The 27269-nt window shown below is 44.4% G+C and overlaps 1 protein-coding gene across 1 annotated transcript in view; it reads left to right on the top strand.

The window, feature by feature from the left end:
• LOC121286867 (CUGBP Elav-like family member 4) overlaps positions 1-27269 on the top strand; it is a 422600-nt gene that overhangs the window by 370733 nt on the left and 24598 nt on the right. The window lies entirely within an intron of this gene.

Raw genomic sequence — 27269 nt, forward strand, 5'->3', positions numbered from 1 at the left:
CCTGTTTTAATTTGCGATCCCTTATTTTTAAACAGTGACCCCTAGTTCTAGATTCTCCAAGAGGAAACATCCTCTCCACATCCACCCTATCAAGTCCCCTCAGGATCTTATATGTTTCAATCAAGTCGCCTCTTACTCTTCTAAACTCCAGTGGATATAAACCTTGTCCAACCTTTCCTCATAAGACAACCCACCTATTCCAGGTATTAGGCTCGTAAACCTTTTCTGAACTGCTTCCAACACATTTGCATCCTTCCTTACATAAGGTGACCAAGACTGCACACACTACTCCAGATGTGGTCTCACTAGTGCTCTGTATAACTGAAGCATAACCTCTCTACTTTTGTATTCAATTCCCTTCGCAATAAATTATAACATTCTATTAGCGTTCCTAATTATTTGCAGTACCTGCATACTAGCCTTTTGCAATTCATGCACTAAGCCATCCAGATCCCTCTGCATCTCGGAGCTCCACAATCTCTCACCATTTAGATAATACGCTTCTCTTTTATTCTTCTTGCCAAAATGGACAATTTCACATTTTCCCACATTATACTCCATTTGGCAGAACTTTGCCCACTCACTTAACTTATCTATAGCTTTTTGTTGCCTCCTTATGTCCTCTTCACAATTCACTTTCCTACCTATCTTTGTGCCCTCAGCAAATTTGGTGACCAATCCATTCATCCCTTCATCCAGGTAATTTATATAAATTGTAAACAGTTGAGGTGCCAGCCCTGATCTCTGTGGCACACCATTCATTACATTTTGCAACCTGAAAAGGACCCATTTATGCCTACTCTCTGCTTCCTGCTAGCCAGGCAATCTTCTATCCATGGCAACATGTTACCCTCTATACCATGAGCTTTTAATTTCCGCAATAACCTTTGATGTGGCACTTTATCAAATGCCTTCTGGAAATCTAAGTACAGTACGCCCACTGGTTCCCCTTTATCTAGAACACATGTTACTTCCTCAAAGAACTCCAATAAGTTGGTTTCTCTTTCACAACACCATGTTAACTCTGCCTGATTACCTTGAACTTATTTAAGTGCCCTGCTATAGCTTCTTTAATAATAGCTTCTAACATTTTACACATGACAGATGTTAAGCTAACTGGCCTGTAGTTTCCTGCTTTCTGTCTCCCTCCCTTTTAAATAATGGAGTTATATTTTCTAACTTCCAATCTAATGGGATCTTCCCCAAATCTAGGGGTTTCAGAAAGTTTAAATCGATCATCAACTATCTCACTAGCCACTTCTTTTAAGACCCTAGGATGAAATCCATCAGGACCTGGGCACTTGTCAGCCCACAGCTCCAACAATTTACTCAGTACCACTCCTCTGGTGACTGTAATTTTCCTGTAATCCCTCCCATTTTGTGATTTATAGCTGTTTCTGGGATGTTGCTTGTGTCCACTATAGTGAAAACTGATGCAAAATACCCGTTCAATTAATCTGCCATTTCCTTGTTTTCCATTATGAATTATCCAGACTCACTTTCTATAGGACCAACACTCACTTTATTAACTCATTTCTTTTAAAAATATTTATAGAAGCTCTTACTATCTGTTTTTATATTTCTGGCTCACTTTCTCTCATACTCTAATTTTTCCCTCCTTATTAATCTTTTAGTCATCCTTTGCTGTTCCTAATATACTGTCCAATCTTCTGGCCTTCTACCTCTCTTTGCACAATTATATACTTTTTCTTGAAGTTTGATACTATCTTTAACCTTTCTAGTTAACCACGGATTGTGTGTCTGTCCCTTTGAGTTTTTCTTACGTTGGAATGTATCTATTCTGTGTATACTGAAATATCCCTTTAAATTTTTGCCACTGCATCTCTATTGACCTATTCCTTAACCTAATTTGCCAATTCACTTTATCCAGCTATGCTTTCATGCCCTCATAATTCCCCTTATTTAAGTTTAAAAACATAGGGCGGAGTCGTCCCAGTTTTGCACTAAGTACGGTAGCGGGCGGGTAAAACGATGTTTTACCCACCGGCTGCAATGACAGGTTTTCACCCTGTATCGTCCCAAACCTGCCGCATTACTTATGCAATTCCCGGGAAACACGCCGTTTCCATGGCGAATGGGCTCTCGTTCTCTCGCCAAGCCATCACCTCACCGCTTCATCACGCCGGGTGTCACATTTAAAGTCCAGCCACACACACGCATTCTCAGTGCTTCCAGCACATGACTGCTGCAGGGAAGATGTCCACAAAAGGCCAGAAGACTGCAGCCCCCAGGTTTAATGATGCGTCACTGGAACGCCATTTGGGCTCTGTGGAGGCCCGGTGTGATGTCCTTTACACCCGCTTTGGCCACAACATGGGCAGCGGCATCACTAATCCAGCATGGCAGGCGGTGGCAGTGGTGATCAATGCCAATGCTGCACAGAAGAGGTTGGCGATTCAATGTAGATAGAGGATGAATGATCTCATCCATGCAGCCAGGGTATGGCAACCATCTCATCACTCTAAACTCACACACTCAAGCCCATCGCATATTCACTGGCATCTCACTCGCTGCCAGCTCAAGGGACATCACCACCCATTCTCACACACATACCCTCACATGTCCATCTGGCCTCATCTCCTTTGGAGAGCCTCCTCAGCCCTCACCATCTGGAGGCCACTAGCACAGATCAACGTGTGCCCCCCCACACACCCTGGGATACCCTCCTTCCCCAGTACAGTTCTCGTCCTGCAGCCTCTTCCATTGCCTGAGGCCACTTTTCCCTTTCCCCAAACAAGCACTAGCCCTGCAGACATTGAAAAGCTACCCACATATGGCTGGTCTGGTAGGTAGAGACCTGCTGTGAGCTCCTGTAAAAGTGATGTGGTGCTGTCTGTGAAGCCTGGCGCTGATGACTGCGAGTGCTGACCGAAGTGAGGTAGGCAAACGAACCTTGAAGTCCTGAGTGAAGTAAAGCCCACCAGGTGCTCGTCGCTTATGTGCTGTTGTGAAACATGTCAGTGTTTTCCTGCTGACATGGGCGGATGATCCAGTGGAGGGGGATGAGTCCGGCGGGCTGGCCTAATAATGATATACTGATGTATTATAATGAGGTTCCTGATGTCCATTGGCGGGCTGATTGGACGATTGCAAACTGGTTTCATGCCATCATGAAACCAATCGTGCCATATTGTTTGATCACGCTACCAAATATGCCCGACGCTGGCGGGCACCGAAAATCCCAGCCATCGTCTCAGACCCTCTCCTCTCCCCCCTCAAACTGAATGCAAAATTAAATCATATTATGGTTGCTACTACCTAGGGGTGCCTTCACTATGAGGTCATTAATTAATCCCATCTTGATGCACAAAACCAGGTCTAGTTTAGCCTGTTCTCTGGTTGGCTCCAGAACATGCTGTTCTAAGAAACTATCCCGGAAACATTTTATGAACTCCTCATTTAGGCTACCTTTACCCATCTGACTTTTCCAGTCTTGCCCTGCCTTTCTGACAAGATCCCATTATTTCTTCCTCTATGCTCCATCCCATGGTGGGTACTGTTAGGGGGCCTGTACATGACTCCCACAAGTGACTTCTTGCCTTCACCATTTCTCATCTCTATCCAAACTTTTTTCACATCCTGGTTTCCTGAATTTAGGTTATCCCATCATTAGCTAACAGAGCCATCCTTCCACCTTTTCCTCACTTCCTGTCATTTCTAAATGTCCTATATCCTTTAACATTCAGGCTCCAATCCATGTCCTCCTGCAGCCATCTCTCTGTAATGGCTATCAAATCATAATTATTTATTTCTATGTGCGCTCTCAGTTCATCTGTTTTGTTTTGAATGCTTCCTGCATTCAGATACAGAGCCTTTAGTTTTTATCATTTTATTCTTTTTATAACCTCTATTCTCATCTGTTTATTTACTGTTAGATTTGCACCCTCTATCCCTTCCTGTCATGGTCTGGTTTTCTATTACCCATAATAATACCTTTCTCTTTTGCCTTGTCTCTACACTTTGATTTACCACATCTTCCCAAATTTGTCCCCTTGCCCCCACAACTTAGTTTAAAACCCTCTATACTTCCCTAGTTATGCAGCTGACAAGAACATCGGCTCCAGCATGGTTTAGGTGTAGACCATCCCAATGGTACCGATCCCACTTTCCCCAATACCGGTGCCAGTGCCCCATGAACTGGAACCCACTTCTCCCACACCAGACGTTGACCCACACATTCATCTCCCTAATCTGATTTGTCCTATGCCAATTTGCATATGGTTTAGGTAATAATTCAGAGATTATGACCTTTGAGGTTCTGCTCCTTAATTTGGTGCCTCGCTCCTCATACTGACTATGCAGAACCTCCTCCTTTGCCCTGCCTAAGTCATTGGTAGCTACATGGACCACGACGACTGGGTCCTTCCCCCTCCCACTGCAAGTTCCTCTCCGTCCCCGAGCAGATGTCCGAAACCCTGGCACTAGGCAGGCAACACACTGCCCGGACTCACGCTCTTTGCTGCAGAGAATGGTGTCAATCCCTCTGATTATACTGTCCCCGACTACCACTACATTCCTTGTAGCTCCCCCAACTTGAATGGCTTCTTGTACCATGGTGCCATGGCCAGTTAGCTCATCCACACTGCAGCCCCCACTTTTATCCAAGCAAGCTGAAAAAGCCTCAAACCTGTTGGACAATTGTAAAGGCTGAGGCTCCTGCACTCCTGCCCTTTGGGTCCCCTCACCTGCCTCACTTGCAGTCACACCTTCCTGTCCCTGATTTCCACTTTGGTGAGGGGTGTGACCACCTCCTCGAATATATTGGCCAAGTAACTTTCCCCCCTCCCTGATATGCCGCGGTGTCTGCAGCTCAGCCTCCTGCTCAGAGCCAAGTTTCTGCGGATGTGTTTTCCCTGGATCACACCAGTATTCAGAAGCTCCCACATCCTGCAATTCACAGCACATCACCTTACCTGCCATCTCCTATATGTATTATTTAATTAAGAATTGCTAATTAATTAATAATAATTAATAAATCCTACACCTCTCAACAGGTTTTGGCACTGCCAGTAAACTTTACAATACTGATAAAACAATACAGTGCTTATAATACTGATAAAATTAATAATACCAGTTTCTGGTTTACCTGCTCCTTCTGCTGCACCAACGTGGAAATTAAACACTGGAGGCTGAAAATGAGTAGAAGGAAGCACCCCCTCTTCGATCTTCACTCAAATCCCCTTCTTGCAGTAAATCTTAACCTAAAGCACGTTTCCCCTCTGCACCAACTTCCCACTTTGAACCAAATTCCCAAATATACTCACTTGGTCTCTGACGCACTCAGGCCGAAGACTCCCCTCACTGACCGTGCACCTCTTATGAAAAAAGTGTGCCTTGGTTTAGCGTCTTTCTTGGAAATATCAGATCTTAAAGCACTGCATGGTTACAATGAATTACTTTTGAAGTGTTGTGGAGGGGAATGTGGCAGAATATTTTGTACATAGCAAGATCCCATGATCAGCGGCGCAACGTTTAGTTTTTTTTTGGTGGCATTGGTTGCGGATGTAATGCTGGCCAGGGGACTGGGGGAACCTCACGTCTCTTCTCCAGATTAGGCCCATGGGATCGCATCCACCCTCCTCAGCCATCAGGAGAGTTTAATCGGGGGGCCTGTGTTTAAGGCTCATTTTGGAGGGAGGCACCTTTGAGAAATGCAGAAACCCTCTGCAAAGCTTTAAAGCTCACAGGAGCTAAGCGATGGCGATTGACAAGTTATGGTTTTTCCCTTGATTAATGGCACGCCTGAAAGTACACTAGTTGAGCACTAATTGTGTCGGCATCACTCTCCCAAAGAGTTTCGAGCTCCAGAAAATTTCAGTATAAAAGACATGACTCCATGTTTAACAAGCTGAACAGGCTGGGGCCCTTTCTGTAGAAAAGAGAAGAGTGAGTGGTGACCTGATCGACGTCTTTAAGATAATGAACGAGATTTGAATGAAACGACTGTCAGAGAGATGGTATTTGTGTTTGTGGGGCAATCCCAAAGTAGACATCCCAAATAAAAGGCCATTTCTAATAAATCCAAAAGGAAATTCAGAAGAAGCTTCTTTTCCCAGAGAATTGTTTGACTATGGCTTAGATGCATTTAAGGGGAAGTACATGAGGGACAAAGGAATAAAAAGGTATGTTGACGGGGTTTGATGAAGTAGAGCCTGAGTAGTCTTGTGTGCCGCAGGAACACCAGCATGGACCTGTTGGACCAAACAGCCTGTTTCTGTCTTGTAAATTCAATATAATGAACTCCATCGTAACCTACTATACTCTTGAATGCTTTTGTGAAGCATAAACAGTGGCATAGACCAACTGGACCAAACAGCCTGTCCCTGTGCTGTAGGCTCCGTGTAATTCTATGCAGTTTCAGTTCCATTAAAAGCCAAGTGATTTTACAACTGGATTCTCGTGTTGCCAATTATCTAAACCCATTTATTCCACAGGGGAGGATTCAGCAGCAGGTCATTCCAACACGTGTGAGAGGCAAGTCATGGAGCGTGTACTGCAATCTGTGCAAAATGTCATGTTTACAACTGTGCCAGTCTGGCGCCAGTGTCAGGGGAAGCACTGGGGACAGACGGGCACTGCTAATGTGTGTGGATGGGCCCACTGCCGGACCTGTTGTGGCAAACTGGGCAGAAATGGTGGCTGTCTGCCACTGCAGTGTTCTGAGGCATCTCAGGAAGGCACCTAACAGTGGGTAGCTTCGTCACTGCTAACACCCTAGAACGGAGGGAGCACTGCACTGCCTGAGATCCTGTCTTCCACAGGGCACATTAAACTCAGGGCCCTCTCAGGTAGACATTAAAGACCCTGATGTTCTGATAGGCGATATATAAATGCATGTTTTTCATTCCCTATACTTTACAGTATCAGCCTGATTCTGTTTGATTCTGTGAGGCAACAATGAAAGGTTGAACTGTGATGCAAACAGGGTAGAAAAGACTTCTGCAATCCGGCTTCATTAAAATCCGGGCCAATGTTTCAGGTCGATGACCTGCCTCAAAGGCTGTTTAGAAAAATATTAAATATCAATTGAAAAATTGATGCCATTTCATATTTTCTCCTTAAAAGAGTATCCTTAGAAAAAGGTCTGTTTTGTACTTTGAAACTGAGCTGTACAAACAGAAGCACTATGAACCGAGGTTGTAGGTATCAGAATTACAATTAGACAGTCAAGGGAAGGCAGTACTGTTTGAGTAAAACAGTACAGTGTAAGTATGTGTTATGTGTGAAAATTATATACATTTTAAGCATTCTGAAGGCAGCGCGAGGCACCCATCACACAACAAGAATAACTAACATCCCTGCTCTTTTATCTTTCCACCTCCACAGCACTGCTGCAGTAAAATTCCACTATAATTTTCACTTCCCTCCTATTCCTAATTTTAACAATTTTCACTTCAAACACCCGAAAGTCTCAAAGTATGGATTCACCAGCTGAGTCGCAGCTGCTCAGTCACTGATAACCAGCTTGTGCGTGATTTCTCGACCCACCGTTGTTCAGTCGTTGCTGCCAGCCTGACAGCTGGGTAACTCACAGTCGGGTTGGGATAATTGTTATGGCTCCTGTTCCCTTTAGGCCAATGTTTTGTCCAACAGGATTTTGATGCTGACCAAACTCACTCAGGTCGCCGTGCTCAAAACGGTACAAAATCTGTACAAAGAATGGGATGCGTCTGGTAACAGCCTCCCCAAGATGAAGTGGGGTTGAGGGACCGAGCTGAAGATGAGCAATAATGTCCTGCAATGTGATAGCAGCTCAGTCAAAAAATATTTAAGATAGCAGCAACTATTCACTACACAGCATTCAGTTATGATTTTTTTTTTGCATTCATTGACGGGATGTGGGCGTCGCTGGCTGGGCCAGCATTTGTTGCCCATTCCTAATTGCCCTTCAAAAGGTGATGGTGAGCTGCCTTCTTGAACTGATACGGCCCCTGTGGTGTAGGTACACCCACAGCACTGTTAGGGAGGGAGTTCCAGGATTTTGACCCAGTGTCAGTGAAGGAATGATGATATATTTCCAAGTCAGGATGGTGAGTGACTTGGAGGGGAACTTCCAGGTGGTGGTGTTCCCTTGTGTTTGCTGCCCTTGACCTTCTAGATGGTAGCGGTTGTGGGTTTGGAAGGTGCTGCCTAAGGAACCATAGTGAGTTTCTGCAGTGCATGTTGTAGATGGTACATAATGCTGCCACTGTGCGTCAGCGGTGGAGGGAGTGAATGTTTGCGGATGTGGTGCCAATCAAGTGGGCCGCTTTGCCCTGGATGGTACCAAGCTTCTTGAGTCTTGTGGGAGCTGCACTCATCCAGGCAAGTGGAAATTATTCCATCATACTCCTGACTTGTGCCTTGTGGATAGTGGGCAGGCTTTGGGGAGTCAGAAGATGAGTTACTTGCCACAGGATTCCGAGCTTCTGACCTGTTCTTGTATTCACAGTATTTATATGGCTAGTCCAGTTCAGTTTTTGGTCAATTGTAATCCCCAGGATGTTGATAGTGGGGAATTCAGCGATGGTAATACCATTGAATGTCATGGGGCGATGGTTAGAATATCTCTTACTGGAGGTGGTCATTGCCTGGCACTTGTGTGGCACGGATGTTACTTGCCACTTGTCAGCCCAAGCCTGGATATTGTCCAGGTCTTGCTGCATTTGGACATGGACTGCTTCAGTATCTGAGGAGTCGCGAATGGCACTGAACATTGTGCAATCATCAGTGAACACCTGACCTTATGATAGAGAGAAGGTCACTGATGAAGCAGCTGAAGATGGTTGGGCCTAGGACTCCACCCTGAGGAACTTTCCCAAATCTTAGTTGAGCTAACAATTTTTAGTACTTTTCCATGTTTTCACTCAAGCCTTCTGGAATTATCTGAGAAATTACAGGGTAGAATTCTAATCAGCAGAATTCATCTACGACCATTCAAAGTGCTCATACTATGTTGGCCTGTGTGCTATTTTTAAGCAGGTGCTGATTTGCTCTAACCTAGACGTAATGCACAGTGGAATGCAGTACGAGTTTGTCAAGCTGTGACCTTCTGATCAGAAGGTCTGTCCTTGTGTTTTAGAAAGTGCCATCATTACTGATTAACTTTGTTTTTTCCTTCGGCTTCCTGAGTTGTGTGCAATCTAGGGTTTGAAAACTGCGTGAGGCTTAGATCACCTGTTTCAATCTTCGGTGGAAGTTGTGCATCACTGACCAGTATATTTTGACGTTGAAAACAATTACTTTAGCCTCATATCTTCATCAGGAATCTTATTCTCATTTCAGTTCTAATTTTAACATTTAGACTAAAGTACGATCATTGTAGTCAACCGCTATTTTCTTCAATGAAAACAATAATGTTTCAAAGCTGCCAAAGTATCCCTGTCAGTGTGAAATAAGTTCAGTGCAAGTGTCAGCCAGGCACAGTTGATGGCACACTTGCCCCTGCGGTAAAAATTTGTTGATTCATTCCCAACTCAGGACTTAGGTGCCAAAGCTGAGACTTCAGTGCTACACTGCTGGAAGTGCTGCCTTTCAGATGAGCTGTTAAACAAAGCCAAAAACAGAATTACCTGGAAAAACTCAGCAGGTCTGGCAGCATCGGCGGAGAAGAAAAGAGTTGACGTTTCGAGTCCTCATGACCCTTCGACAGAACTCGGAAGTTGCAAGTTCAGTCGAAGGGTCATGAGGACTCGAAACATCAACTCTTTTCTTCTCCGCCGATGCTGCCAGACCTGCTGAGTTTTTCCAGGTAATTCTGTTTTTGTTTTGGATTTCCAGCATCCGCAGTTTTTTTGTTTTTATCTCTGTGTTAAACAAAGGCTCCCATTTGCCCTCTCAGGTGGATGTAAAAAATCCCCACTGTGCTATTAAGAAGAGTAGGGGAGCTATCCCTGGTGTCCTGGTCAATGTTTATCTCTCAAGCAGATTGTTTTTTGGTCAATATTGCTGTTTGTGGGAACTGCTGTGCTCGAACTCCTGCTTTCTTACATTACAATGGTGATTGCACTTCGGAAGAATTGCATTGTTTATAAAATGCTTTGTAGTCTACTGTGTTCATGAAAGGCGCAATGCAAATGCAAGGGTTTCTTTCTTTGCTAAACTTAAACCAAGGTCATGCATTGAGTTGGGTTCTTTATTCCAAAGAAGAGGCTGCAGCATATCAGGATGCATGATCTGGCATTGTGTAATTAATAATGATAAATGGATTATGATTTGGAGCAATATGATAACAAGCAGACTTCAGCGTGTTCCTTTCCTAACAGATTACCTTGTCAGATCTGTTAATTCAGTGTCAACCAGTTGACACCCTTCTGTTGGATACAATTGAAAAACAAACAAACACACACTGCAGCCTAGCTAAAAGAAGCTTCAGACGTGTCTGTCTTTCATTTCTGAAAGGTGACTTTGCAGATGGCTCAGTTGGTAAGTGCATAGGGTATGATGGGACTCAGGTGATTTTAACTCTGGCTTAGTTGGTAGCACTCTCACCTCTGAGTCAGAAAGATGTGGGTCAAGTCCCACTCCAGAGGCCTGAGCACAAATTCTACTGATACTCCAGTGCTACGCCAATGGTGATGTGCCTTTCAGGTAGGACATTAAACTGTCTGCTCTCTCAGGTGGATGTGAAAGGTCCCATGGCACTATTAGAAGAGCTGGGGAGTTCTCTCTGCTGCCCTGGCCAATATTTATCTCCAAACCAACAGATCTTCTACTCATTATCTCATTGCTGTTTGTGGGGAGATTTTTGTGCTCCAATTGGCTGCTGTGTTTCTTACATTACAACACTGTCAACACTTCGGAAGTACTTCATTGGCTGTAAAGTGCTTTGTGATGCCCTGAGGTTGTGGAAGGCACTATAGCAATGTAACTTCAGTGTGGTTCCAGCTTTAGTCCATGTTCTGTGTTTGTTGATTGCAACTTGGTTATTCTCAGTTGCTGGACTAGAGTGGACTAAAAAAAAGTCAGGACTTCCATTCCCGATTCCAACCTCTATGTAAAATGAGTGACAGATACAGAAAGTCCAGTTGTGTAAGGTTGCCGGAGGGTTCTTTTCACTAGCCATGAAGACTTCAACGTGAGTTGGGCATTTCCTTGAGTTGACAACACAAAACTCTGGAATGTGTGGAAAGCTTGAGGTTTAGGGTGGCATTGTGTAGAAGAAGGGCAGCCAGCTGATCTTGTCAGCCTGGAGGCTGTGTGACACTGTTTGCCTTTTGCCATGCAGCTGTTTAATGAAGGAGTGTCATTTTTCAAATAGGACAGTTGAGCGGTTTACACAAACCACCCCTGAATTGGCAGTGAAATTAGTGCTTTAACTGTAAAAGTCAACGGATATTTGGTTTCCCCTTTAAGGACTGGGGCCTAATTTTGAGCAGAGCTGACAGAGTTTTACTCAACATCTAAACCGTATGTTGTACCTGACCTCGTAATACTTGATGCTGAGATGGGGTGTCTGAAATTAATAAATTGCTGTCAAAAAGCACTCGGATTTATGTGGGTGCAGCAGCCTAGTGGTTATGATGCTGGACTATTAACGCAGAAGATTAGTAATGTAGAGTTTGAGAGTTCAAAGCCCATCAAGGCAAAGTTGTGAAATCAGAACACGACCATGCTATATATAAAACAAAAACAGAATTACCTGGAAAAACTCAGCAGGTCTGGCAGCATCAGCGGAGAAGAAAAGAGTTGACGTTTCGAGTCCTCATGACCCTTCAACCGAACTCATATATATACTGTTTGCTATAGTGTTGTTAAAAACCCAACTGGTTCACCAGTGGAGCTGAAGAACCTGCTACCCTTTACCCAGCCTGTGCTCCAGTCCTGTGTTATGTGTTTGATTCCTAATGCCCTCAGGCAACTAGGGATGGGCAATAAGTACTGCCTTGCCAGTAATACTCCTCACATCAAAGAATGGTCAGAGTGAGAAAGGGAAAGGTGATTTGCCAGGACCAAAGATGTGGTCAAAGAAAAGACTTGTTCAGCAGATTACTGGAGACAGGATGTGAAATGTGGCTTGGAGAGTGAGAACAGGCGTAGCCTGAAATAATGACATCCCAATGAAGCAAGGAGACAAGCTCTAATGGGGAATCAGAGGGAGAGAAAGACAGGAAAATATATTTCAAACTGTGAATTCTTGCCACAGAAACGTAAATGTTAGTATTGGTAAGTGTTAGTATCTCCCTGGATACTAATGTATGTGCACTAAATTTCTGTCTCTTCTACTTAGGCAAAGGCTTTAACCCTTTATACAGGCTAATGTCCCTGCTAAATAGCTGACAGGAGAGGTTTCAGACAAATATATTAAACCTTGGCAGAATTTCAGACTGCTTTGGGACTCTAACTCAGCACAGAAAGGGTTAATTGGTCTGTCCCTTTTTAACAATAGAGAGCTGCCTGTTGTCAGCTTTATAACAAACATTATTTATGCATATTAAAAATGACAAACATCCATACTTCATAATGATCCACAGAGTGGTGCTGACATCATCGAGACAAGGCAGGGAACAATCACCCCAATAAGCAATTAAAATGCATATCAGCAAGGATCCATCAGGTTCCATTTCCACACTAATTTATCTTGGTAAATAGACAACGGATGTCCCTCATTCATCAAGATGATAAAATTATGCAAATGATAAATGAGTTTATAGATAGCTTCACCGCGTCTTGTTTTAATGGATGATACAATGCAGATGATGGTTCTGTCAAGCACGACCCAGGCGACTTTTTTTCCCTCTCTCTCGCTCTCCCTCTCTCTCACTTATGTGACAGTCTTGCTAAACATAAATAATTGTTTACTGAAGACAAGGCTACTAATTTAGGGCAATGTTTTTGTGTGTTTTTAATTTTCTCTTAACGCGCTGCTGAGAGAATCAGAAGTTGTTACTCTGGTTAAACACAGTTATCAGGGAAGGAAAGATGCTCTAACCATTGCGTCTACCGACTCCTTGTGGCATTTTGTGATGGAACAAATACCACACCAAGACTTTGTGTACTGCAAATTACTGTTGGGAATGGTATTATATAAATGCTGAATGCAGTGATATCAAATTCTTGCCTCTGCTATTTCAGCAGAAGGATTTGGTTTAGTAATCTGTTAAAAAAGTAGATGGGACACATCTGTTGCAAGAGTACAAAAGCATCCCAGGGCAGTAACCTCTAACAATATGCTCCTGTTCTATGCAATTCAAGAATCCTTCTGATGTAATGTTTGTGCAAATAACTCTATACTTAAAAGGCTAGAAGATTAGGGGGTGATCTAATTGAGGCATTTAAGATTATTAAGGCCTAGATGGAGATAAAACATTTCTTCTGGTGCTGGGGGGTGTTGGGGGAGTCCAGGGCAAGAATGTGTAACCATAAAATTAGAGCTAGGTCATTTAGGGGTGAAGTCAGGAAGCACTTCTTCACACAAAGGGTAGTGGAAATCTGGAACACACTCTCCCAAAAAAAACTGTAGAGACTGAGGGGTCAGTTGAAAATTTTGGAATTGAAATTGATTGATGTTGTATATTTTATATGCCTCAGAGCTATATAGAGATGACACTAGTTTCTATGTGTGTAACAGGTTTTATTCACAGTGCTTTAAAATGTCTGCTCCATGTTTCTAGCTCTTTGCTTCCAGCAACTTCTACAGTTTGTTTACTTTTCTCTGAGTCCACACCCAGGCTTAAGCAATCAAGCACAATGACCGTCAATATTAAAGAGACTCACATAATCAAACTCCTTAAAACCGGTCGGTTTGACCAAGATTTTGGCCATCTGATCTAATATCCCCTTCTTTGGCATGGTGTCATGTTTTGTATTATAATGCTCCTGTGAAGTGTCTTAAAATGTTTTATTATGTTAAAGGTACTATACAAATATAAATTGTCGTTGTAGCATCAATTGCTGTTTGCAAAACAGAGTTACAAACTTCAACCATCCTTTGTGCATAAAAGTGTCTCCAGTTTCACTCCTCAAAGGTCCGTCTCTAATTTTTGGACACTGTCCCCTAGTTCTAGACTCCCAGTCCAGAGATTTGGAGAAATTTCTCTATGAGTGGTTTAATCAGGGAATTCTGAATGTTAGATCAGAAGACTGAAATCCATTAGCATCAGCAACTTGAGATATTTGCAAATTAATGGGATCATTGAGTTAAACTTTATACGTGGTCTGTGTGGCTTCATGACCTAACCAAGGAAGATAAACACCTTGTTTAATAAAGGTGCATTTAAGGGGACACTAGATACATACATGAGAAAAAAAGAAATAGAATTCTGAAAGAATAATGCATCTGAACCTGCATTGCCTTTAAGGAATTGAATAAATATTTGAATAGAGGCAGATACAGAGCTTTAACACAGGAAGGAATGGCTTGCATTTAGAGCAGGGCCGTGAATCTTTTCTATTGCTCTTGCTAAGACCTGGCACACATTGAGCTGAGGAGAAAGAGAGTGACAAAGGGTGTTCCTCTAAACTTCCTCCTGTCAGTACCTAAGCCTAACTCTCAGAAACGTCCAAACTAGCCACTTGACCCTAATATAAAAAGATATAACAAAGGGCAAAATCAGAAAGGACTGGAGTACAAAATTCAGGCTGATGCCAATACAATACTCAGTGAGTGCTACACCATCAGATGTACTGCCTTTCAGATGTGACATTGAATACAGGCCCTGTTAAGGTGGAAGTAAAATATCCCTTAGATTTTTTTTATCCGGAAAAGAACAGGGAGATCTTATAGTGTTATATTTAACATTCAAACAGCATCCATCTCCCACTGCTCACTTATCACATTGCTGTTTTTGGGATCTTGCTTTGTGCAAATCAGCTACCGTGTTTACCTAATTTAGCAATGGCGGCTGCACTTTTAACATAATCAGTTGGTTGTGTATCACTTTGGGATACTCTGAGGACAGAAAAGGTGCTATTTCAATGTGGGTTTCTCTCCCCATATTTGTTATTCGCTGATTTGTTTGAATCGTGTGGAGATGTTGGTTTGAAAGGAGTATCCTTCATACTGTTGTCTCATTGGTGAGTGAATATTAGATCAGGAAACTGAGGCCTGTGAGATATTTGCAAATTAATGGGGTCATTGGGCTAAACTTTGTACGTGGTCTGTGTGGTCCCGTAGTGCATACCTAACCATCAAATGAAGATAAACATCCAGTTTAATATAGGTGCATTAAGGGGAAGCACATGACAAAAAAAAAGGAATAGAAGGGTAGGTTGATGGAGTTAGATGAAGAGGGATGGGAGGAGGCTTGTGTGGAGCATCAACACCAGCATAAACCAGCTGTACTAAATGGCCAGGCTCTGTGCTGTAACTGCTTTCTAATAAGTGACATACAGCAATGCCTTTATAGGGTGTGAATTCTCTGGAATCTATAAGATTAATTTGTTGCTGTTGGAATGTAGTTAATTTAAATATATTTTGTATTCTTATGAGCTGTGGGCTAATCCTTTGACTGGGCAGCACAGGCATTTCCTATTTGTCGATGCCTTGTTTCATTATTGGATCTTTGATCAATCTTCAAAGTTTCTTGATGGAACCTTTGTTCTTGGCTTCCATTTGTTGTGCTTTTTGTTTTCTGTTGTGGGATTAATCTGTTTTTCATTTCATGCTGTAGCTTTTATTTGTTGAGGCATTGATCTGAACTCTTAGGGGGAAAGTGTTCCCTGCCACGCTCCGCATATCAAAATCGGTAACTTATTTAAAGAGAAAAAAGAAGGAAAGATTTGCATTTAGAAAGAGCTTCTCCACAACGTCAGATGTCCCAAAGTGCTTCACATCCAATGAAGTACTTTTCTGAAGCGTAAACGCAGTTGTAATGTAGGAAACTCAGCAGCCAATTTGTACACAGTAAGATCCCACAAACAGCAATGTGATAATGACCAGATCATTTGTTTTTGTGATGATGGTTGAGAAAGGAATATTGGCTGGGATGCGGGAGAACTCCCCTGCTCTTCTTCAAAATAATGCCACGGAATCTTTTCCATCCACCTGAGAGGATAGACAGAGAATCGGTTTAATGTCTCATGCAAAAGACAGTGCAGCACTCCTTCAGTACTACATCGGAGTTTCAGCCTAGATTTTGTGCTCAAGTCTCTGGGGCGAGGCTCAAACCCATGATCTTCTGAGGCAAGAATGCTCTCAACTGAGCCAAGATTGACACTAACATCAAACCGAAACTTCAGAGGGGCATTTCTCAGTGGTTTAATGGGCAAATATTTTATGTGGTGTGATTCTGCGCTCTGTATAGTAGCAAGTTTCCAGCTCTTGCATAAAAGCTGCCCGTGTCCATGGAGAAATTCAACAACAAAAGTCGTCATCTTCAGCAGAGCTGGGGAGTAAACTAGAAGGAAAAATACAATCAAATGAGGAGGTGTTCCAATTATGGGAGCGAATGAAAGGTACTGTCACATTGTTCTTAGTAACTAAAATTATAACAGGGCATCTACAGAGAGAATCAATGTTCCTAATGATTCTAGAAACATAGACCAGGACTGTACATCATAACTAGACATTACCACACCCCTACTTCCACTGCATTAATGTCATAAAGCAAGGAGCAGGTGGTCTTGCCTTGAGATTTCCATGATAGCTGCAACCTATTTGGAAAGTCTAGAACAAATAATTGAAGAATATTCTGCGATCAAACACAAACCACAAAGATTTGTGAAGGGGGCAGATTAAAAAGTATATATATTTATGTAGTTCTATCCATGTGGTATAACATCCCAAAGTGCTCCGGAAAACAAGCTGGCACACCAAGCCACATAATGGTCAGATGATCAAAAGCTTGGTCAAAGGTGTAGGTTTTAAGGAGTGCCTGAAAGAAGGAAAGAGAGGTAGAGAGGCAGAGAGATTTAGGAGGATAATTCCAGAGCCTATGGTCCAGGCAGCTGAAGGCACGGTTGCAAATGGTGAAGTGATTAAAATCGAGGATGCACAAGAGGCCAGAGTTGGAGGAGTGAAGGGAATTTGGAAGACTGTAGGGCTGGAGGAGGTTACTGAGATAGGGAGGGCTGACATCATACAGGGAGGGATTTCAAATCCAGGACGAGAATTGTTAAATAGAAGTTTTGCCAGACTGGAAGCCAAAGTTGGTCAGCAAGCACAGGGGTGATGAGTGGATGTGACATGGTGTGATTAGGATACGGGCAGCAGAGTTTTAGGTCTGCTCAAGTTTACAGAGGGTGGAAGGTTGGAGGTCGGCCAGGAGGGCTTTGGAATAGTTGAGTCTGGCGGTAACAAAGGCTTTGGTGAGGCCAGTTTTCAGTATTAGATGAGCTGACGCAGGAGCTGAGACTTATGTTGTTATGGGGGTGGAAGTAGGAGACGGATTTTATGAGGGGTGTTGGGGGTTTGGTGGGCATACTTAACTGCTTGACAGTGGGAAGAACAGTCATTCCTGAATGACTGAGTTTTGAAAGGCCTGCCCTGCAGCAACAACACACCGGGGGCAGCCTGAACAGGCTGTGGACAGGAAGTTGAGTCCTTGAGAGCTGCTGGCCAATCTGATAGGCCAGCAGCCCATACTGTCTCAGCAGTGCTAGTACTCAGTGGTGGGACTGCAAGCATCGCCATGGAGAAGAGTGATGGCGACCGGAGTGAGGCAAGTCCTGGGCTTTTAGGTGGCTGGTGAGGTGGCGGGGGAGGGGGGTGTGTGTGTGTTGAGGATGCAAGCGGGTTGTGTTTTGGAGGCTAGTTGAGGAGGAACACAGGGAAGGGGAACACCTATGCCCCCAATGTGCATAGGGCAACCCCCTGACTGATGTGCACTCATGTGCCTAATGCAGGGCAGCTTAGTGACCTCTGTTGCCCCCAGCCCACCACCATATTATGGGGGTCCGGTTAGGGGTGGGCGGGAAGGAGGTGGACTGGCCAACTGATGTACTTCACGTGCCCTCCCCACGCCAAAAAGAAGCCTGACGGGTTCCATAAAACCTGGCCTAGGTGAATTAAAGATTTCTCACCAGCAAATTAAGAAAAAAAACTATGCCCTACGCTTTATTGGTATAAAATGGGAAAGTTATTATTTCCATCCAGTAACAGTTATAACAACAATAGACTTGGGATTGGTACCAGTGGGGAATGAAGGAGAGATTAGAAGAGATTTTCACACAAAGGTTCATGAGAATGTGGGACACATGTTGGGATTGAAACCTCACACCTATAATTAGTTCTGTCGAAGGGTCATGAGGACTCGAAACGTCAACTCTTTTCTTCTCCGCCGATGCTGCCAGACCTGCTGAGTTTTTCCAGGTAATTCTGTTTTTGTTTTGGATTTCCAGCATCCGCAGTTTTTTTGTTTTTACACCTATAATTATAGTTCGTTTTAACGTGCAAATTACAAGAGACCAAATCGATGATCCTCTCAAAAGGTTGTTATACTTACTGGAGTAATAGTTTATTTAAAATGATTACAGGAAATGGTTATAGATTTAAAAGGTTGGGAAAGAAGAAGAGAAAGAAATAATCAAAAAAACATGTTGTTTTACTCCCATGGAAATGCTTCACTAATATCTAGCTCAAAAATGCTATTAATATTAGAATATAATTATCCAAAGTGGGCAGCTCCTGTTGATTCCAGATCCTATTCCCAATGATCAGCCGGACTCTCTCTCCTTGAGTCCTTTTTCTGATAATTTGTTGGGATCGTCTTCCCTCCACTGCAGTCCTAATCTCTCATGGTTAATTAGTTTTTTATTGATGCACCACACCATCTTATGAAGCTTCTTTTAAAGGTACAATACCCAATTCTACTCTGCTGTTTCTTTAAACCCGGGCCAGGATTTTTAGGATGGTGGGATTTCCATTCCCATCATCCGAGCAGTCAACGGAGAACACGCCCTTGCCAAGATTGCCTGCCCCACAGCCATTTAACACCCTGACAACTGTTAATTGGCTGGAGACGGGGGACTTCTGCCCCTCGCTCTGGAAGAAGTTCTGCCTCAGAGAGTTGCAGGCCAATCTGATTGGCTGGAAGCTCTCTAGTCCCTGCAGTGCCAGAAGCTGCAGTGGTCAGGAATGGGACTGCAAGTAGCCCCCACAGTCTAAGGCCAGAATCTTTTGGCCCAATTGGCGTCGGGTGTCATGGTGGTCAGTGAGGGTGGTTGGGGGGGGGGGGGGGGGGGGGGGGCTGCATGGCTATATGGCGAGAAGGCCAAAAATTGGTGAAACCGGTTTGTGATCCTCCTCTCCACCTGCGAATGGGGGCTGCGTTTCCTGCTGCTGCACATCGGGAACCTAATTTCAATTCTTCAGCATCTCATTATAAGCCCTGCTTGCTGGAATCATCTCCCCCATACTGGAGCATCTGGGATCATGCCGATGTGTTTCACAACGATCTGTAGGTAATCTGGCGAGCTGCACTTCGCTTGGGACTTCCAAGTTTGTTTGCCTTGCTTCGGGCAGCACTCGCAGTCATCGGCGCCAGGCTTCACAGGCAGCACCACATCACTTTTAGGGGTTGCTTACGGGCTGGTCTCTACCTCCTGGGTCAGCCGTAAGGCATGAGTGGCTTTTCAATGGCTGGAGGGCTAAGTCTTGCTTGGGGAAAGGGAAGAAGTGGCCTCAGGCAAGAGAAGAGGCTGCAGGGCAACGGCCGTGCTGGGGGAGTGGGGTATACCAGGGTGTGTGTGTATGTGTGTGTGTGTGGTGTGTGCGTGTGTGTGTGTGTGTGTGTGTGTGTGTGTGTGTGTGGGGGGGGGAGGGGGGGTGGCAGGGGCACATATTGATCTGTGGAAGTGGCCTCAAGATGGTGAGGGCTGAAAGGCAGTCAGTAGAGGAGTTGCAGCCAGATAGAGATCTGAGGGTGTGTGTGAGAGAGTGAATGGTGATGTCCCTTGAGCTGGCAGTGAGGGAGATGCCCTGTGATGGCCTTGTGAGTGTATGAGCTTAGAGTGATGAGATGGTTGCCTCACCCTGGTGGCTCGGATGAGATCATTCATCCGTTTTCTGCACTGGATGACCAACCTCTTCTGTGCAGCATTGGCACTGACCACCACTGCCACCGCCTCCAAAGCCGGAGTGGTGAGACTGATGGGCCTCCAGGGGCCAGAGCGGCGGTAGAGGACATCGTGGCGGGCCTCCACGGTGCTCAGAAGGCTTCCTAGGAATGCGTCACGGAATCGGGGAGCTGCACTCCTCTTGGCTTTTGGGGCCACGTCTTCACTGGAGCAATCCTGGGCTGCAGGCATTGAGAGCTGTGCGTGCGGCTGCAGTTTTAATATGGTGCCCAATGTGAGGAAGCAGTGTGGTAACAGCATGGCGGGCAAATTGGAGGCTGCCTACCAGTGAGACCGCGCGTTTCCTGTAGCTGCATAATTAATGAGGCGGGAATGGGACGATACGGCGTGAAAACCCTCCATCGCAGCTGATGGGTAAAACAACATTCTTCCTGCCCGCTACTGCACTTTGTGCAAGTCTGGGATAATTCTGCTCCATGTTCCGGGAGTCCAAGATCAGGTAACTGTGGGGGTCTCAGGAGGTGGTGGAGAGGTGAGGCTCATTGGGATGGGCATAGCGGGGGTGAGGATGTTGGTGGAGAGGTCGGGGATGAAGGAGCACCTGCAGGGCCTAACCTTTTGCCGCGGGGGTGGGAGGGGAGGGGGTGGGGGGGGGGGGGGCGGTGGTGTGGTTGGTGGTGCCTGATGTTAAAAGGAGGCTGCTGATCGAGGCAACCCCCTCCCTTGCCCTTCCTGCCTGAGGCCTGAACTTTCCGGCCTCCCCCCCCGTCCCAGAGCTCCTCCTGCCAGCCTGAAAATTGAGGCTGGGCAGGCAACGGCCTTCAAGTGATCAATAATTGGCCGCTTAAGGGCCTGAGTTGGGGCCAGGGGGGAGGTGGGCTGGCCTAGGCCTCCCCCATCCAAATATTAAAATGCAGAGAGTTCGGGGCAGGTGGAAGTCTGGTGGGAAGGCTATCTGAGAAATTTTACAGTCACCATCCCCTCCCCCCACCCCGACCCACCTACAAACCTGCCGGTGGGGGAGGAAAAAAAAACTGGCCCCACGATTTGAATCCGCCCAGAAAGCTGCCCGTCTCTTTCACTTTCTCCAGCAATTTTTCATGATGTGAGAACACCCTTGGCATCAATCTTCCCAGGCCTGGTCTTCATAAACCAGTATCTCTCACTTGCCTGAATTATCTCTGTTCTTTTTCTTGATAACGTTTGTTTTTGTCTCTTTGTTCAGCAGTGGGTTTATTTTAGGAGTGCCGTGCAAGAGACTGTTTTCCGTGCGTTTTGTTGCGGGCCGTGGTGAGAAATATGGCGCTGTTAAGAAGTTGTTGTTTTGTCCTAAATGCATTGTCACAAGTGGTTTGTTAATTCAATCATGATTAGGTAAACAGAAAATGCTGGAAAAACGCAGCAGGTCTGGCAGCATCTGTGGAGAGAGAAAGAGAGAGACAGAGTTAATGGCCGGGATTTTCCGGCCCCATCGTGGGCGGGACCCTCCACGGGGGAGGCGGCGCCCCAGCCAGAAGTCCATTGACTTGCGGCGGGACTGGAATATCCCGGCGGTGGGTGGCTGCGGAAACTCCTGTCCAATGTTTCGAGCCCATATGACTCTTCGTCAGAGCAGATCTGAAGAGGATTGTATTGGAGTGGAAGCATTAACACGGTTTCTCTCACAGTATCACAGAATCTTTATAGTGCAGAAGGAGGCCATTTGGTCCATCGACAGCCTGCACTGGCTCTTTGAAAGAGCATTCTACCTAGTCCCACTCCCCTGCCTTATCCCTGTAACCTGGCACATTCCCTCTTCTCGGGTAGCAATCCAATTCCCTTTTGAATACCTCGATCGAACCTGCTTTCGCCACCCTTTCAGGAAGTTTGTTCTGGATTCCGACCACCCTCTGGGTGAAAGAATTTCCCCTCCCATCACATTCACTCCTCTTGCCAATTATTTTGAATCTGAACCTCTCCACAGATGCTGCCAGACCTGCTGAGTTTTTCCAGCATTTTCTGTTTTTATTTCAGATTTCCAGCACCCGCAGTATTTTGCTTTTATGATTAGATAAACACCTGATGAAGAAAAATATTCAGGTTTTAAGGAGGAGAACAGACAAATGGGATTAGGGTAAGTATCTGCAATATAGAATTCGCATTGGCAGGGATACTAAACAGTCTCCTTTTATATGCTGTAATATGGAAGGAACTAGATGTGAGATGCAGATTGAGTGCGCAGAGCCATTAAAACCAAGAGATTTAAAAATGGTGAAGACAGTTTAAAAAAAAAAGACCTTCCACAATTGCCAAGAAGACATTAATCAAACACAAGGCACACTCCAGTGAGCCACTACCTAACAATCCTTGACAAATATAGTATTGTGTATAATAAGAGTAAAGGTCCTAAACGAACAGGGAAACAAGGTCCTTTGTGAAGAGCCAAAATGAGTGCAGCCGACCAACAGAGAAACAGAGACCAGGGCTGGAATTTTCCACCCCCCCAGTGGGTTCCTCTGTGGCAGGGCCAACGGGCCATCAAAATCTCCGTGCACGTTGGCGGGACCGGAAGATCCCGCTGGCGTGAGAGGCTGGAAAGCTCCGGCCCAGGAGTTACTCAGTCAAGTCGTAGTCATGTTGGAATCTGGGCAAGGTTGCCAGTTTTGTGTTGCCTGAACAGCTCCAGCTGCCTAATTTACAGCACTGACAATCAGTGTAGCAGCTGCAGGGGTGTCATTTCTGTGTAATGTGCACAGGCGCATGTCGAGTGCTGCAGGCTTGCTCATTGTAGATGCTGTGCACATGCATGAATGCCATTACTTGTGGGCAGGGGTGAGGAATTAGGTCTAATTTGTACTGAGTTGCAATACAGGATCCAAACTTTCACAAAGCAGTTCTACATGAAACAAGTAAAGCTACCCACGGCATCGCCACCCAGGAGGGATTTTTCATAGACAAAAGATGGGGAAAGGTCAGGGGGTAGGACTAATTGCATCGCTCTTTTTAAGAGTCAACACACAACTCCAGTCTTACTCTACTAGCCTCATCTTCCATTCTGACACAACTCCTTGAAAAGTTTGCATATAACATTCCCATGAAGCTCCTTGGGAGTATTTCATTATGGTAAAGGTGCTACATAAATGCAAATTGTTGATGAAAAGAGCATTTGTTGCTTTTTACCTAACAAACAATTTCTTATTTGTTCCATGGTTTAACCACAGCTTCTGGCTTAATTAATAGACTTTCATTTGGAACTTTGCCTAAAAACCTTTAGGAAATCAAGTTTGTCACAATATATAAAGCTTTTGGTGTGCAATTTTCCTAAAACATTCCTAGAGATTGATCGGGTCAGGTAAGATCTTCCCTTTTTGAATCCACTTAGACAGTTGCTAACCAGGCTATTATTACAGGGCTAATGCTCATGTTTACTTGTGATCATTCGTTCCATTATTATACATAGAATAGAAGGGTCCGTGCAAAAGCAAGATACTGCAGGCGTCGGAAATCTGAAATAAAAACAGAAAATGTCGGAAATACTCAGCAGGTCAGCAACGCCTGTGGAGAGAGAAACAGAGCTAATGTTTTGAAATGTTAATGCTGCTTCTCTCTCCACAGTTGCTGCCTGACCTAATAGGACTGTGATTGCCTCTATCCATCTGTTTCACCAGCTTTTCTTGCATACATGACCAAATATTTGGTACCTGCCCAGTGTCCAATGTCTCCCTCATGATAATTGTCAATGCTTCACAAGGCTCTCTCTTTGTCTCTCTCTCTCTCTCTCTCCCTTTCTCTCAACACTCAGACAAATATCACGCCTTGAACCCAGTTGACCCTTCTGGGGCTGCCATCTCATTGATAGCAAATCCTTTCATTTTATTTGGGATATCTTCATTTTTGGAGGGGGGGTTTCCCCTTGCCAAAACTTGATGGAAATAGCTGTTTACAATATTTACTATTTTGCGTTTGTCCTCAGTTTCAAGTCCATTTGCATCTTTTGTAGTTTATTCTTTTTTCACTGCCAACTTGCTGTTGTTATTTTACTGAAAAGAGAGACATGTTGCTGAAGCTTTTCATTTTGCACTCATCAGGACAAATGCAAGAATGCCAAATTTCAAACGATCACAGGAGAAAAGGATGCTGATTCGTTTGCAAGTCGACTCTGATTGGCTGAGTCTTGGCCATAGAGGAGGCAACGGGGAACTATAGACTCCCCAAGCTCCCGGTTTATTCAAAAAATGTGCAAGGCTTGAACGTATTCTTTTTGATTGCAAAGAACATACAAGCATATGAATTCAGAGCAGGAGTAGGCAATTCAACCCCTTGAGCCTGCTCCTCCATTCATTAAGATATAATTTGTTGTGATTGTTTGAAATTTGGCATTCTTGCATTTGTCCTGATGAGTGCAAAATGAAAAGCTTCAGCAACATGTCTCTCTTTTCAGCAAAATAACAATAGCAAGTTGGTAGTGAAAAAAGAATAAACTACAAAAGATGCAAATGGACTTGAAACTGAGGAGAAACACAAAATAGTCCACATTCCTGCCTACCCCAAATATCCTTTGTCGCTCTTGTTAGTCAAAAATCTATCTGCCTCTGCCTTAAAAATATTCAATGACCCTGCCGCCAATGCTTTTTGGGGAGCAGAGTTCCCAAGATACATGACACCTGAGAGAAAAAATTGCTCCTCATCTCCATGTTCAATGGTGGGGGGGGGTGGCGGGGGGTGGTCCCTGTGTATGATTGCCTCAGCCAATCAGAGTGGATTTCCACCCTTTCCTCCTGCAGTACAAATGGTTGCGATCGTTTGAAATTTGGCATTCTTGAGTTTGTCCTGATGAGTTCAAGATGAAAAACTTTATCAGCATGTCTCTCTTTTCAGCAATATTCAAGTTCTGTACTACTAAGTGACTTTTGTTATTTTATTACCCATAATGCTGTGGGGGTTTTTTTCCCCTGGCTTCTCTCAGCCTCTCTGATCACCTTGTCAACACCTTTTTGCAGTTCCTTGTACTCATGCTGGTGTCCAAGGCTGACTGGCCAGGCACCTGGTGAGGTAACAGAGAACTGTAGGATCGTATCTTGCACAAGATCGCACCTTCAAGAGAGAAGGTTTGGAGTGTTGGGTGGGGGAGGGGGAGGTGTTGAAAATTATAAACATTTGCAACAATGAACAAAATAACTCATTGGCTAAAGTGTTGCCACAAGTGAGAGTAACTATCTCAATTGCTCATCACTTCTGTTTCTGGCTAACAATTTTTTGGAAATGACGTCAGCAAGCAAAAAAAACCCAAGATTACTGCCTGGTTACACCCCCGAGCTCCATGTGGATGAAACTCAGCCTATCATTTTGGACAAAAACAGCTAACAGTTAATGAGTATGTAACATAAATCCTTGACAAAGACTGTTATAAATCAAACAGCAGCTCCAACTTTAACCCCTAAAAACACTATTATCATTAATTGCGAGGAAAATTGGAAGGCTTGTATTTATAGCTCCCGTGAATATTTCAGAGCGCTTCATACCAAATTCGGGTTGCCAGCTGTTATTGGACGTAATTCCTGGAGGTTTTGTCATGTGACCTTTTGTCTCTTAACTGTCCAGCCCAGTTAAAGAGCTTTTTTATTACCCTCCTCCAATATCTTTGTAATCAAGAAACAAAATGAAAAAGATATGCAGAAGATAAACAGTTTTCCCCATTCCTTCCTGATTCACCTCTTCAGAACCCTTTCCAGTCAATTGCACAACAACACTTGATATCTTTGTAGTTTGCATTTTTGTGTAACTTAAGGTGTCTCGATCTTTAGTCTTCTTTTCCAACCTTCTTATTAGCAGGTCTGTTTTTTTTTAATTCCTTCATAGAATATGGCCAGCATTTGCCGCCCTTCACTAATTATCCTTGTTAGGCCATTTCAGAGGGGAATAAGAGTCAAGCACATCAAATCTGGAGTCACTTGTAGGTCAGACCAAGTAAGGATGGCAGATTTCCTTCCCTAAAGGACATTAGTGAACCAGATGTTGTTTTTACAATTGGTGACAGTTGTCACGGTCACTGTTATTAAGACTAGCTTTCAGTTGCAGATTTTAATAATTGAGTTTTAAATTCCACCAGCTGCTGTGGGATTTGAACCAACCTCTAAGAGTCCAGCCACCTCACCACTACACCACCATCTTCCCCCAATTATTTCATCTACCCAAGAGTTACTTGGTTCTGTTGGGGACATTTTATCTTGCAGTTTTCTCAGAACAGTGTCCTGGAGATTAATCTTTAATTCCTGGACTAGACTCCGGGGTGGGGTGGGGGGTGACAATTGTGGAAGGCTGTCAACCCCATAAAGATAAGTTAGTTTGAAGAATAGTGATTAACTTCAGCAGCCATTTTGTGCACAGTGAGATCCCACCCAGAGCAGTAAGTGGCGGGGTGGCGGAGTCTGTTGGCATATTAACCTTACACCCCTGGGACGCGGGTTTTGGGTGCGGCCCAGGCCACAGGCTTGAAGGTCTCCTCTGTCTGACATAGCAGAGGCCTTGGTGTCCTGAACGTACAACAAACCTGCTCGTCATGGGGCACTGGGCTCTGCAGATCAGGCAGCATTCCCGGAGAGAGGAACAGAGATAACGGCCGGGATTTTCCCGGTGCTGCTTGCGGCGGGGATCGTCGCGGGCGGGATGGAAAATTTGACCGGGACCAGCCGATTCCACTGAGTTTGGGCAGGAATTTCCGGTCCCACGGTGGGTGGGGCTGGAGAATCCCGGCCAGTGTTTCAGCAGAACGACCAGGTAAAGGGGAGAGAGGGGATAAGATCAAAAGGAAAGACCTGTGATCGGGTGGATGGCAGGAGAGATTAAATGATACAAAAGGGATGATGGTGAAAGGCAAAAGGAGATGCTAATAGGATAAGTAAAAAAAAAACAATAGATCGATCTAGAGGAAGTGTGAATTAAGCATTTTGTAGCTATTGCTAAACCCCAATTTTGAAGCAGAGTAGCAGAAATTTTATTCTGCATCTAAATGTTCTGTACCTGAACGTTTGGATGGGCAAATTTTTCAATTCTCCAGCACTGATCTTTCCTCATCTTGAGAGCAAAGACATTCACTGCCATAATTGGTTCTTTTTGCTTTTACTAATTCAAAAATGATTTGGATAAATACTCGAAAATTACAGGGCTAAGGAGGAAGGCCAAGGCGGGCGGAGATTAACTCGATAGCTCTTCTTCAAAGGGCTGGCACAGGCACGATGGGCTGAATGGTCTCCTTCTGTGCCGTATGATTCTACGGATAGCAGGTTTAATGTCGGTAAAATGACACCGCGGAGGAAAGATCAGGTTAAAGTCTG

Source organism: Carcharodon carcharias, chromosome 14 (assembly GCF_017639515.1).
Source record: "Carcharodon carcharias isolate sCarCar2 chromosome 14, sCarCar2.pri, whole genome shotgun sequence".
Lineage (NCBI taxonomy): Eukaryota > Metazoa > Chordata > Chondrichthyes > Lamniformes > Lamnidae > Carcharodon > Carcharodon carcharias.